General features: G+C 45.2%; 1 long non-coding RNA gene across 1 annotated transcript in view; it reads left to right on the forward strand.

Annotated features, from left to right (window-relative positions):
• The window catches only part of LOC133044769 (uncharacterized), a 41282-nt gene that overhangs the window by 9331 nt on the left and 18877 nt on the right, over window positions 1–13074 (forward strand). Inside the window, exon 2 of the long non-coding RNA XR_009690054.1 lies at window positions 3738–3888. This is a non-coding gene — a long non-coding RNA (uncharacterized LOC133044769). The remainder of the gene's footprint in view (window positions 1–3737; window positions 3889–13074) is intronic.

Consider the following 13074-nt stretch of genomic DNA (forward strand, 5'->3'; position numbering starts at 1 on the left):
TTTAACTCTTTGTGACCCCATGGACTGCAGCACACCATGCTTCCCTGTCCTTTACCATCTCCTGGAGCTTGCTCAAACTCATGTCCATCGAGTTGGTGATGCCATCCAACCATGTCATCCTCTGTCATCCCCTTCTCCTCCTGCCTTCAGTCTTTCCCACCATCAGGGGCTTTTCTAATGAGTCAGCTCTTCATATCAGCTGGCCAAAGTATTGGAGGTGAGGAACTGGTAATGATGGTCTTATTTACAAAGCAGAAATAGAGACATGGACATAGGGAACAAATGTATGGATACCAAGCGAGGAGTGGGGTGGGATGAATTGGTGTATACACTATGCGTAAAATAGATAATTAATGAGAATCTATTGTGTCTCACAGGGAACCCTACTCAGTGCTCTGTGGTGACCAAAATGGGAAGAAATAAAAAAAAGAGAGAATATATGTACACATATAGCTGATTCACTTTGCTATACTACAGAAACTAACACAACTTTGTAAACCAACTATATGTCAATAATATTAAAAAAAGTGCAAACACATGCCTGAAAGACCTTTAACATGACTTGGAGTTCATCCTGTAGTCACAAACCAACAAAGGTAAGGGCCGCCATCCTGATCCTCAAAACCACAGAAGGGATCAGCCCTCCTTTCCATGGTGCCCCTCACATGTCGCAGCCCATCCAGAGGTCCCTCCTGTCTTTGGCCTGCTTCCCTCTGGGCCATCAGGAGGACAGTGGGGCATCGAGCGCCTCGCCCCAGCTGGACTCACAGCTGAACAGAGAAGACCAGTTCCCGACACCCAGTCCGGCCCTCTCTTAACAAAACCACACAGGCTGTTTTCCTCTGCCTACTTGGACCACTCAGCTCATCCTGACTCAGACATCACTCATGCCTTTCCCAGGATACACACCCACCTGCTCCCGGAGCCAAGCTGTGTCGGGCCTGTGGCTTTCCTTGGAATGTTCAGTCACCTCAGAGCCTGGGCCCCTCGGCCCAGGGTGGGAGCATTTGCATCGACCGAGTCTCACACCATGGACCCCTGTGAGTCTCCAAGGCCTCAAGCCAGCCAGAGACTGTGGGTTTTCTTTAACTGCCTTATGTTGTGCACAGTTGACAAGAAGGAGAAATCCAGGCTTGTAGGGTTTAACTCTTCTTCGTAGTAAACCCACTTTAGAACTAACCAAGGCATACAGTGACACGCAGAACTGACTCATTGCAAAAGACCCTGATGCTGGGAAAGACTGAAGGCAGGAGGAGAAGGGGATGACAGAGGATGAGATGGTTGGATGACATCGCTGACTCGATGGGCATGAGTTTGAGTAAGCTCCGGGAGTTGGTGATGGACAGGGGAGCCTGGTGTGCTGCAGTCCGTGGGGTGGCAAAGAGTTGGACACGACTGAGCGACTGAACTGAACTGAAGGCATACAGGGCACCAGAAAAATGTGTGAATGTTCTAGGACAGACAGTGTGGCCTCCACTCACATTTTTTGGTAGGATATTTTAATTTTTACTATTATTATTTAAAAATTGATTTTTATTGGAGTATAGTTGCTATACTCTACTTAATGCACTGCAGTTACCTGAATGGGAAGGAAGTCCAGACGGGAGGGATATATGTGTATGTATGGCTGATTCATTTTCTACGTACAGTAGAAACGAACACATTCACTTTTTGGGCTTCTCCTCCTTTTAGTTCACCCTCGCCTACCCCTCCACCTCCTCCTCCTCTTCTTCAATAAACCACTTCTTTCCTGGTGCATAATAAAGTAAACAGAAAATGAAAAAACTGTAGAATTTGAAGGAGAATGTTTCAAGCTAGAAATCTGAGGGAGGTGAAAAGGCCACAAAAACAAGGCCAACAGTTAAGGCGAATATTTTAGACTGAAATAGCCAGTCACTTGGGAGATGGACGACACTTGCTGGTAAGGTGGGGAAAGTGGATGGAACTGACTACGAGAGGGTTTGGAGATAGCAAAGCATTTCATTTTCTTGTCATGACTCTTCAAAAAAAGTATGATGTAAGGTTATAGTTTTGTCTGAGCACACTTTTGAGGTTTCACTGTCTGTTGCTACTGTGTCTGGGCTTTACATTAGATGTTGGTTATAAAATATACTTTTCTAAGTGCTTATGTATATGCATAAATAGATGTATATATATCACAGTAACTATCTATATGTACTTCTTTTCTTGTTGAACCATGATAGTAAAAATGATTAGTGGAGTTGAAATCTGCAGCCTTGCCCAGCTCACTAACTACAGTGTTTAGGATCGCTGAAATATGCAATAATTGATTTTAACATGTGCTGTAATTGGCTCCAGATGCATTGCTGTCAACTGTGATGCATCATAATTAAACTGATATGTTAAAAAACTGGCCACTGAAATGAGCACTCACTGAATTTCTGACTGCATGCAGCTGCTGCTTCTCTGACCCCCTGGGTTTCCCACTCAGGACCCACATTGCTGGGTTTCATTTGGCTGCTGGCCTCCTCCACGTTTTCTCTGTTTTGCCTCCTCAAATTTTCAGTGACCTCCTTGAGTGAATTCAGGCTCTTTCTCCACATCCACGTTCACGTGGTCACATATTTCGGCAGTGATAGATCCATCTGCAATTTCCCAAGTTGTCATAAATCAGATAGAAAATTGTGAGAATAGTCAAAAACATGATATAAAATATGACACAGCAACAGATCCATGAACATTGCTTATTTTAGTGTGTCCACCCCCAACTGAACCACGCTTGAACTCTTACTAGGCAATTCACTCAGAGAAAGAAAGTGTAGTGGGTCACATGTGTCCACCTCCTGCTCTGCATCATATAAATGAAAATGTTCCTACTTATGATGATCTTCCTTTTTTACTGCTATGGTCATCAGAATGCTAATGGTCTCACCTCAGTAGCCTGATCATCTTTCTTTTTTAAAAGCAACATGATAATAATTGAAAGGGCATTGAACTAGGGTCTGGGTGCCCTAAGGTCTGGTTCTACTCCATGACCACTAACAGAGTTTACAGAGCCCTCTGAGTGTCAGCCTTCTTCCTGGAAAAATGGGAATGACAATACTCTAACAGATTTAGAACAATAGATGATGATCTAAAAAGATGAACAGATTCAGGGCCCTTCAGTTTCTGAAATATTGATCCTGAATTAGCATGAACCATGTCTGTCTTTGGAATTTGTGTTACCAAAATTTACTGTTTTGATTTAATGAAGAACTTCATCTCTGCCCTGCCACTACCCCTAGCCCCAGTGTCACATCTTCTCTAATCTGTGAATCACATGGATGGTTCTTGTGATGGCAAAATATTTAATAACAAAAGTTAGTTTACATCCATCCATAATTAATGAGAGTAGCACTGACTGTGATTCTCCATAGTACCATTTCTGCAAGGAGGAGAAGGGAAGCCATTTCCCTATCACTTCCTTTAGAGGGCAACATCCTCCCACTGATTTCAGTCACATGACCCTTGCGGGGCTCCCTTATTTGCTTATGGGAAATTGAGGCTGGCCAATTGTGGTGTCTCCTTTGTCTGTTAGCAAATCATAGTCTAAGCTATGGATACCATCCTCTCCTGGTAGAGCTAATAAATTTCCTGGGAGGACAAAGGTATCAACAATCACATAGACATTAAGAGAAGAAGAATAAGCCAAGGATCCCTGACCAAGCTGGACCAATAAAAGTTCTTCCATCAGTTTTGATAGCCGAAAGTCATGAGATTAGCTTTTTTCTTCCTAGGAAATGAGCAATGAGGACAGAAGCCTGGTGATTCTCCATCACAAGAAGGACGCCATGCTGTCCACTGATGAAGGAAGGTGAGCTTGAGGTCTACACGCAAGGAGAACAGAGTTGATGGGAACTGCTAATGAATGGCTTTGGAAACTGTCAGGTGAGTCTGTCAGATGAGTTCTAGGAGAGTAGAATCTATTCCACTTCCCATTGTCTTATTTTTTGGTAAAATCTTATAAAAGTTGAACAACCAAGGATTAAAGAAGATCTGGATTGAAGGGTTCCTTTAGCTCCCTGTGTCTTCTCAAGATTTACTTTCTTAAGGGGAATAATCTCTATTCATGTCCAAGTTCTGGGTAGGGGACTGACAGCTGTTTCCTAGATGTCCTGACAAGGATCCCTTTGACTTCCAGGACATTCCTTCTTACTCCACTTCCTGGTCAACATAATCTTGGAGTGATGAGACTTGCCCCAGAGTTTGAGCAACCATAGAATGGTGTGTGGTACATCGGCAGTGCTTCTCAAGATTGGGGTGCATCTAACCCCCCAGAAAGCTTGTGAGAACAGATTGCTGGACCTGACCCCCAAAATTCTGATCCAGTGGATTTGACTGGGTGGAAAGTCTGCTGTTCTAAGTCCCTAGGATATAGTGAGGCTGCTGATCAGTGGACTATACTCTGAGAATCACTGCTGGGAGGAATGTCAGATGGAAGACCCAGGTCTTGTCCCCTTAGGCAGTTCATCAAGTCAGGGTAGGGAGCTGTCTCACATTAACCATCTCTAAGATGGGAGATTTGATCCAGGTGATCTTTAACTTCCTTTTAACTTGCTCTAAGTCTACCAGTAGTTCATCAAACAGTTCATCAGTTTCTCCTGGGGAAGGCTACCATCATTATGGTCATTGTGAGGCTTCTTTTCTTTCCTTTTAAGACAGCTATGACTTAAAAAAACAACATCAAACTTCTGCAAAAATGGTGGAGGCGGTCAGAGAGCAGCCATAGAATGGGGTAACTATTAGATGCTGTGAATTCCAAGGCCCTGACAAATCACTTTGCAGTCAAGCAATATTTTTCACTCAAAGGATGTACGGTCTTATAATAGTTTGCTTGTGAATCAGGCACTCATTCTAGAATTGAGGCAACACCAGCTCGATACTTTAACTCCAGGGAAGAGTAGGCAGGACTGGGGAAACACAGGGATGGTAAGCGTTTAGGGGCAGGAAAAGACAATCCCTCAGCACAAAGAGGGCCTCCCAAACTCTCCTCCCACCATGTTCTGCTTCTTCCTAGCAGCAACTCTGGGCGAACAGCCAGGAGAAGGTCTGACAGGTAATGTCCAGAGCCCACATGAGTGGTTAGAAAAGAGATGGTTGTGGTAGTTTCTAGGAGATCCCACTTAAATTTGAAAAGAAAGAGAGAAAAGGACATATCTCGAGGGATCTTCTAGAGTGAAAAAGAGAAAAATCATGGAGTCCGCCGGCTTTTACTCTGTGACTCCAAGTGCCTGCATAAAACTTCATCCCACCAGCAACCCCAAATGGCTGCTTTATGAGTGTGAACAGGAAGCTGTGGCTGTAACATGGTTTCATTTCCCCTTCCTTTACTTCTGAGGAAGAGTAAGTGATGAATGTAAAGAAAAAGAGAGAAATAATTTAGGAAATAATTCTTTTCACATAGGTGCCCATTTATGACAGCCTACTTAAGGATGCTAACCAATGAGTATTGTAGAGCATTTGTTAATTCATTCAATGTACATATATCAAGTGCTCAACACCCCCCTAGCAGTGTGGGAGGCAGCAGGAAGTCAGACTGTAACAAGATCGTGTCCACATTTAAGGGATTTCCAGTCTCAATGGAAAGATGCCAAGTAAGCAGGCAATTTCAAGAGTTCCAAAAGGAATGAACCTCAGAAACCAGGAGAGAGGCGCAGTCTGCAGGGAAGTGTGTGTCAGCAAAGGTTCCTTGTTAAGAGTGATGGGCTCAAGAGGTTGGGTCAGACAGCCAAAAGGTATCCTTTTCAGATGCAGGCTCTAAGAGGTGAGTCCGTGAAACTTCAATGGTTTGGCAGGACCACTGGTTTGGACTGAGGCTGGAAGGGAATGCACAGGCACCTGCTGAGTGCTTTTTGACACTATGGTCCAGAACTGCTTCCTGTTTTCAAGGCTTGAATTTTTATTGGCGAGATGTGGTGTGGGATCATGGAATTAACTTCCATTGGCATCAAAGAAACTGAGTGGGCTCAGAGTCCTTCTTTCCCTGTTGACTTTTTCCTCTCCTCTTCCTTGCTCATGTTTTTTTTTACGATGCTTTGCCTCACTTCTCAGGCAGGGATACTCCATCACCTCCATCCCTGACTCCCTCTCTTTTGGCTTTACTTTGAAGCTTCATGCTGGGTGCTCTCCTTCCTCTAGGTATAAGTTCATTTATTAAATAGATAAAATAAGCATGACTAATGTCTGTAGGGAAATGAGATATCTAAAGGAGCAGAAGGGAGACTCAGAAGTTTGCTACAATTGGAGAATGATTTTTCTATCTTGGCAGACCTGGATCTTCTTCTCAAATGATGATTGATGAAATCACATTAGGCCAAATAAGTCTTAGGTTCCTAGACTCTCTCCTTCCTAAAAGGAAGAAACTTTTTATGTTAGAAGAACCATTTCTGAAGGACCCTAAAGCCTTCCTGGTACATTCTCCATCTTCATAGTTGTCAATAAACTGAATTCTTTCTGGAAAACAGAATAGCGGCAAGGACAAATCTATACCCTAGAAGAGTTTAACCAGTCTTGGGAACAATAAAACCATCCTGGTGATCACGACTGCCATTATTTCCAATGTAACCCTCACTCTGCTGAGTATTGGGTAGCACATGGCACTGGTAAGGCAAATAACTTCAAGTCACGAGTCCCACTCTCAAGAGAGAGGTCATATTGGAGAGCTGACATCCACATGCAAAGATTTATGATAATAAACGGTGGCTTTTGGGAAGTCATCATGGCCTCGTGAACGGCTTACAAGGCTCCGGCACACCATTCTGCACGTTTTCAGATTTCAGAATCCAGAAGGCATTGAATGTGTCCCTGTCTGAGTGTGACTAGCCAGAGATGTGGAGCTTCTGTTTTAATTCTCTTTAGCATTTTGCTTTCAGCTCAAGAACTTTCAAAGGGACCACCTGATTTGGACCAAATTTGATATATTACTAGAGACTATCAAGTTACGTGCAATGTTCCATATGTTTTTTAGGCTGATATTTTGTAAAAAAAAAAGTGTTCTGGAATGAAGCCAAGTACAGCCTACAGTACGAACATCAGGGTAAACTGTGCCCTGCCAAAATAAGAACTACTCCTCCACAAAATTTCAGAGGGACGGAAATTCAAGAGACCAGGAATTGTATGTTTGGACAGCTCAGATGCCCATTGGCTGTCTTCCCGTGAGCAGCTCTGAGCTGTGGAAACTGCGGGGAGGATGGAGTATCTCTAGCAGACTTTCTGAGATGAGTGGCTGTTGTTTACACCCATGCTTCTCATACTGTATTGTGCCTGTGAATTGTTGGAGTTGCATGAGATTAATGCTCAGATCCAGTAGGTCCAGGTGGACCTGAGCTCCTGATGGCCAAGCCCCTAGCTATGCCGGTGCCTCTGTCCTTGGACTGTCCCTGAGTAAATAAGTTTAGAACAAGGTGGAACCATATTAGAAGGGGCAGGGTGAAGCCAAGGGTCCATCTGTTCAAAAACTGAAAGTTGGCGATCAGATGCCAAAGCCTCTCAATAAGGTGGCCAGGGGTGGAACCAGCTCCCTAGGACCAAGCAGACCAGGTCGATCCCCGGGGACCACCTCTGGCATCGAACCTGGCTCTGCTTCAGGCCCTCATGTCCTGCTGGGCTCTCCGGCTGTTCAGGGTCAGGACTCCGGGAGGATGGACGCTGCAGCGGGGAGAGGGTGACACTCTGTGCCCCCACTTCAACCTGGTAGATGACTGGGATCTTCCTAGAGCACAAGGTGCCCAGGGCACAGGTGGGAAGCCCAGCTCTTCTGGGGGGAAGGGCGTCCCTGTCCCTACACCCCCAAACGATGACCCTCCATCTGCTTGTGGATGGCGGGAACATAAACAAGAAAGGGTCATCTCAAGTTAGCCTGCCTATATGGAGAAGAATCCAGACCTAGTTTCCACTTTCCATTGGTGGGCCACTTCTCAGGAGGCTGAGAACCCTGCCCACTTCCAGAAAGCCCCTTGAGTCCCTAAAGTTGGCTCAGAGCTTTCTCTCCCAAGTAAGAGAGGGGAGCCCTGGGCTTGCGCTTCTCAGCCTCTGATGCACACAGAATCACCTGGGGAAATGTTAATATCAGCTCCCATGGGTGGGTCTGGGGGGAGCCCAGGAGTCTGCATTTTTAACATGCTCCTGAGTAATGCTGATACTCCATCTCTAGGAGCAAGGGGACAAGGAAGCTCAATGACCACCCTCAGGCATCTCCTGAGTCAAGGATGAAGGATCTGTCAGGACCAGCGCTGCTGGCTTCAGGGAGCTGGCAGCTATGTAAGATGTGAATCTCAGTGTCTGGCACTGTGGGTCAGGGCCTGGATAACAGCATCTTTCATTGTATTACCAGTAACTGCGGCCGGCAGTGTGGGTGACAGACCAGGCTGTGTTGACTACTGTGTCACTGGTTTGTGTTGGACATTGGGAAAGCATCTGACTCCTCAACCCTTAGCTCTCTCCTGCCTCTTGCTGGCACTTTCGGAGCTCTTGGGCTGATTTCCAAATTCTCAAAGTGCAAGTGTGGAAAAAGCCAACTAATCTCCTGGAAAAAAAACCCTCCCAATGTGTATTTTTCTTTAAAACTCCAGGCCGATTTAAACTTAGCACTCTCTAAATTGTGCTCACCAGGCATTATGGCTGTGGACGCGTGTGGCTCTGTTTCCCAATGAACTCCCCTCCCCCTCACCCCACCCCCCCTCAGCCCAGTATTGATACCAGATTCAGCATGGAATTTGTCTGGGTGAGTCGCGTGTTCCTCCTACAACAGTTAACTCAGTTAGTGCACTGGAAGTAGGAAGGCTGATCCTCGCATGATATCCTGGCTGTCAGGCCTGATTTGAGTCAGCTCAATGAGTGACTTCTCACTGAGGATTCCATATCAAAGGCTGGGATAATGGAATTACAGGACGTTAGGATGTCCAATCTGGAAGGGTCCCTGGAGATGATTTAGTGCTGCCTGCTCACTTTACAAATGAGGAAACTGTATTTTCCCCCTTAATAACTTGAGCAAATACCCGGCTTTTGATAGGCATGTGCACCCTGCCTTTGCTGGGAGTTCTGTGCGGGGGTAAAAATGCCCCAAACAGGTCCCTCCTATTTAGTTATGCTTAAGCTTGACTTTCACTTCCTCAAAACCTGTTAGAGCCACCCTCTGAACTGCACTCACTTTGCAATCATATGCAAATGCCTTGGCTCCTGGCAATCATTGGGGAAGATGTGTAATGCTTTTGCTTGAGGGACACTTTATACAGCTTAATAGTGACTGCATCTCTGGCATTTACAACAGATGCTATTTTGGTGCAGGCAACTTTTTCTAAGTCATGTAGCTGGATTTTAGCTGCTGAAATTTTCTGTATCATTTGGTGATCATATTTCATTTCAGACTTTTGAACCCGACAGATTGTCCACCTGGATTTCATTTTGCCACATTTTATTGATGGCCTGACTCAGATCTTTCAAGTTTGTGCTCATTGACCTTGAAAGAGTAGCTTGTTGTTTAAATTTTATGACACAGAGATGTAAACTGCCTGCAAATTATGCACCACAATGGTGATGAACAATGAGTGAGGACTTTTCCTTAATATTGATTGCCTGGAGTTAAGGGATTAATAAGGACTGTTACACTGGACCCATTCCTGAGACGAAAATCCCAAATGAACTTTACTACAAGCACATGTGGAACGAGTGAGAACCGTATTATGTGTGCTAACCCGAGCTCTGTAGAGTGATATTGCACTGTTCCTCTATGCCTTTCTGTTGCTGCTTTAGTTCTGGGAATAATGGCATCTTCCCCCTCCCAGCCCTGTTTTTCTGGGTGACCTAAGACAGCCACGCCCATCAGTGTGGCCATCAGTGTGGCCCATCCCCAAAGACCTGATTGACTGGGGTAGAAACTACAGAGAGAAGGCAAATACGAACACCACCCATAGGCCCTCTGACCATGAGAAAAACATCCTGCAAACCCAAACAGGAGGACATTCCTGCAAAACACCTGGCCAGCACTCCTCAAGGCTGCCAGGTCATGGAAAACAAAGAGAATCTGAGAAGTGGTCACAGTCTAGAGGAGACAAAGCAGACACGACAACGGATGCCACGTGAGGCCCTGGATGGAGTCCCGAGATGGAGAAGGACAGGAGAGGAAAGCCAAGGAAACCTAGATATTGTGTGGAACTGAGTTCCTAATGACGGATCAGTGCTGATCTATGAGTTGTGATAAAAATAAAATGTGAACAGCAGGGAAAATGTTGTAAAATGTTGACAGCAGGGAAACTGGGTTTTGGGCATTTGTGGACTTTCTTTACCATTAATACCTTCACTGCGTGCCGGCCAAGCCGCTTCAGTCATGTCTGACTCTGTGACTCCATGGGCTGTAGCCTGCCAGGTTCCTCTTGTCCCTGGGATTCTCCAGACAAAATACTGGCATGGGTTGCCATGTCTTCCTCCAGGGGATCTTCCCAACCTAGGGATCGGATTGAACCCGCATCTCCTGCGGCTCCTGCATTGCAGATGGATTCTTTACCGCTGAGCCACCAGGGAAGACACAATATCTTCAGTACTTTTCTATGAATCTGAAACTATTCTGAAATTGAAAATGTCTTAAAACTAATCCTTTGGAAAAAAAAAAATCCTTTGAGGTCACGCCCTTTCAGCCACAATGGAAATGTCACTAGAAACGCTGACATCAGGTGAGTGTTTAGGTCGTGTCAGGCTTTCACCTCCATCATCTCCTCAAATCCTTGGAGCAACTTTATGAAATATTTATTATTCTCTCCACTTCACAGCTTTGAATGGTAAAACTATGTGTACAAATATCATTCATGAATCCAGTTTGTGTGAATCTGAGGTCCAGAGAGAACAATCTCCTATTTGTTGATTAAAACCCTCAGGTCAAACATGGCAGACCTGTGATCAGAACCTCGTTGGCCTGACTCTAAAGCACATGTTTATTTCAGTTCCCCACATGTTCCCCAGAATCCCAGCCTTTGGGATGGGGTGGAGGTTGGGAAAAGTGGGAGGGACTGGTGGGAACAGGCCGTGTGGACCCTGCCACTCCGTGTCTGGCATCTGGGGCCACCGAAGTTTTCATGGGGAGGATCCTTCAGCGTCTGCTTTCCCCAAGGGCTGGGGTCCAGGTCAGCTCTAGATTTCATCACACAAACATCAGAAAGGAAGCTCCCCCTCCAGTGACAGCTCAGGATGGAGGAGCAGGTGCTGGCAGTGACAGCAACACAGACACTCCTGGAAGGACATGTGGGGGACTTCAGGTGACCCCAGTGACCACACGCAGCATCCTTTTTCAGGGTCCCCACTCCTGCCTCTGCATTTGTACCATCAGGGGCTTAAGGAGGGTCAGAGCCCTGGTCCGTGAGCTCTTGAGTCAGAAGATGAGAAGAGGGTCCAGAAATCTGTATCCAGAATTGCGTGTTAGTGATTCAGCCGAGAATCACTTCCAAATCTGAGCCTCAGAAGGTCCACTCTTGTTCTTACCTGAACGGAGCAAAAACCCCACTCAACACTCTTGCCTGTTGAGTAATTTACTGTCTAGACTAGGAGCCCACAAAATGATACCTGTGGCCCAATGGCTCATAACCCCACCTATTTTGTAAATAAAGTTTTATTGGACCCAGCCACAGTATTTGTTGATGTGTTGGCTCTGGTTGCTTTCTTGCTCCTATGGCATAGTTGGATAATTTGTGACAGAGACCATAGGCCCACAAAACCTAAAATAATTATCTAGTCCTTTATGGAAAAAAAGTTTGCTGAGCTATGATGTGGAAGATGGAAAGGTATCTGAATTAATAATTAATCACAGTAAAAGGCAAAGGGAGTCCTTCTGCTCTCAAGTTTCAGAGCACCCAAGGATCCCCTGGGATCTTATCTAAAACCTTGCAGCCTGAAGCCCACCCCTGGAGATTCTGAGGTAGCAGGTCAGGCTGAGGTCCATAAATACCCTTTTTTTTTAGCAAAGCTTTGAGCACACAGCCCTACACATTAAGAATATTGATGCTGACAGCAACTGCACCTGGATCCTTAACCATCTTTAGAGGCTTCAGTTCAGTTCAGTAGCTCAGTCATGTCCGACTCTTTGCGACCCCATGAATCACAGCACGCCAGGCCTCCCTGTCCATCACCACCTCCCAGAGTTCACTCAAACTCATGCCCATCCAGTCGGTGATGCCATCCAGCCATCTCATCCTCTGTCGTCCCCTTCTCCTCCTGGCCCCAATCCCTCCCAGCATCAGTGTCTTTTCCAACGAGTCAGCTCCTCATATCAGGTGGCCAAAGTACTGGAGTTTCAGCTTCAGCATCAGTCCTTCCAATGAATGCCCAGGACTGATCTCCTTTAGGATGGACTGGTTGGATCGCCTTGCAGTCCAAGGGACTCTCAAGAGTCTTCTCCAACACCACAGTTCAAAAGAATCAATTTTTCGGCGCTCAGCTTTCTTAACTCTCACATTCATACATGACCACTGGAAAAACCATAGCCTTGACCAGACGGACCTTTGTTGGCAAAGTAATGTCTCTGCTTTTTAATATGCTATCTAGATTGGTCATAACTTTCCTTCTAAGGAGTAAGTATGTCTAATTGCTGCATATCATACTTGGACCAAAATATATGAAATAAAACTAAATATCACCCCCAGAGATAAATCCACGAACCCATGGACACCTTATCTTCAACAAAGGAGGCAAGAATATACAATGGAAAAAAGACAACCTCTTTAACAAGTGGTGCTGGGAAAACTGGTCAACCACTTGTAAAAGAATGAAACTAGAACACTCTCTAACACCATACACAAAAATAAACTCAAAATGGATTAAAGATCTAAATGTAAGACCAGAGACTATAAAACTCCTAGAGGAGAACATAGGCAAAACACTCTCCGACATAAATCACAGCAGGATCCTCTATGACCCACCTCCCAGAATATTGGAAATAAAAGCAAAAATAAACAAATGGGACCTAATTAAACTTAAAAGCTTTTGCACAACAAAGGAAACTATAGGTAAGGTGAAAAGACAGCCCTCAGATTGGGAGAAAATAATAGCAAACGAAGCAACAGACAAAGGATTAATCGCAAAAATATACAA

The sequence above is a fragment of the Dama dama genome, chromosome 23 (assembly GCF_033118175.1).
Source record: "Dama dama isolate Ldn47 chromosome 23, ASM3311817v1, whole genome shotgun sequence".
Lineage (NCBI taxonomy): Eukaryota > Metazoa > Chordata > Mammalia > Artiodactyla > Cervidae > Dama > Dama dama.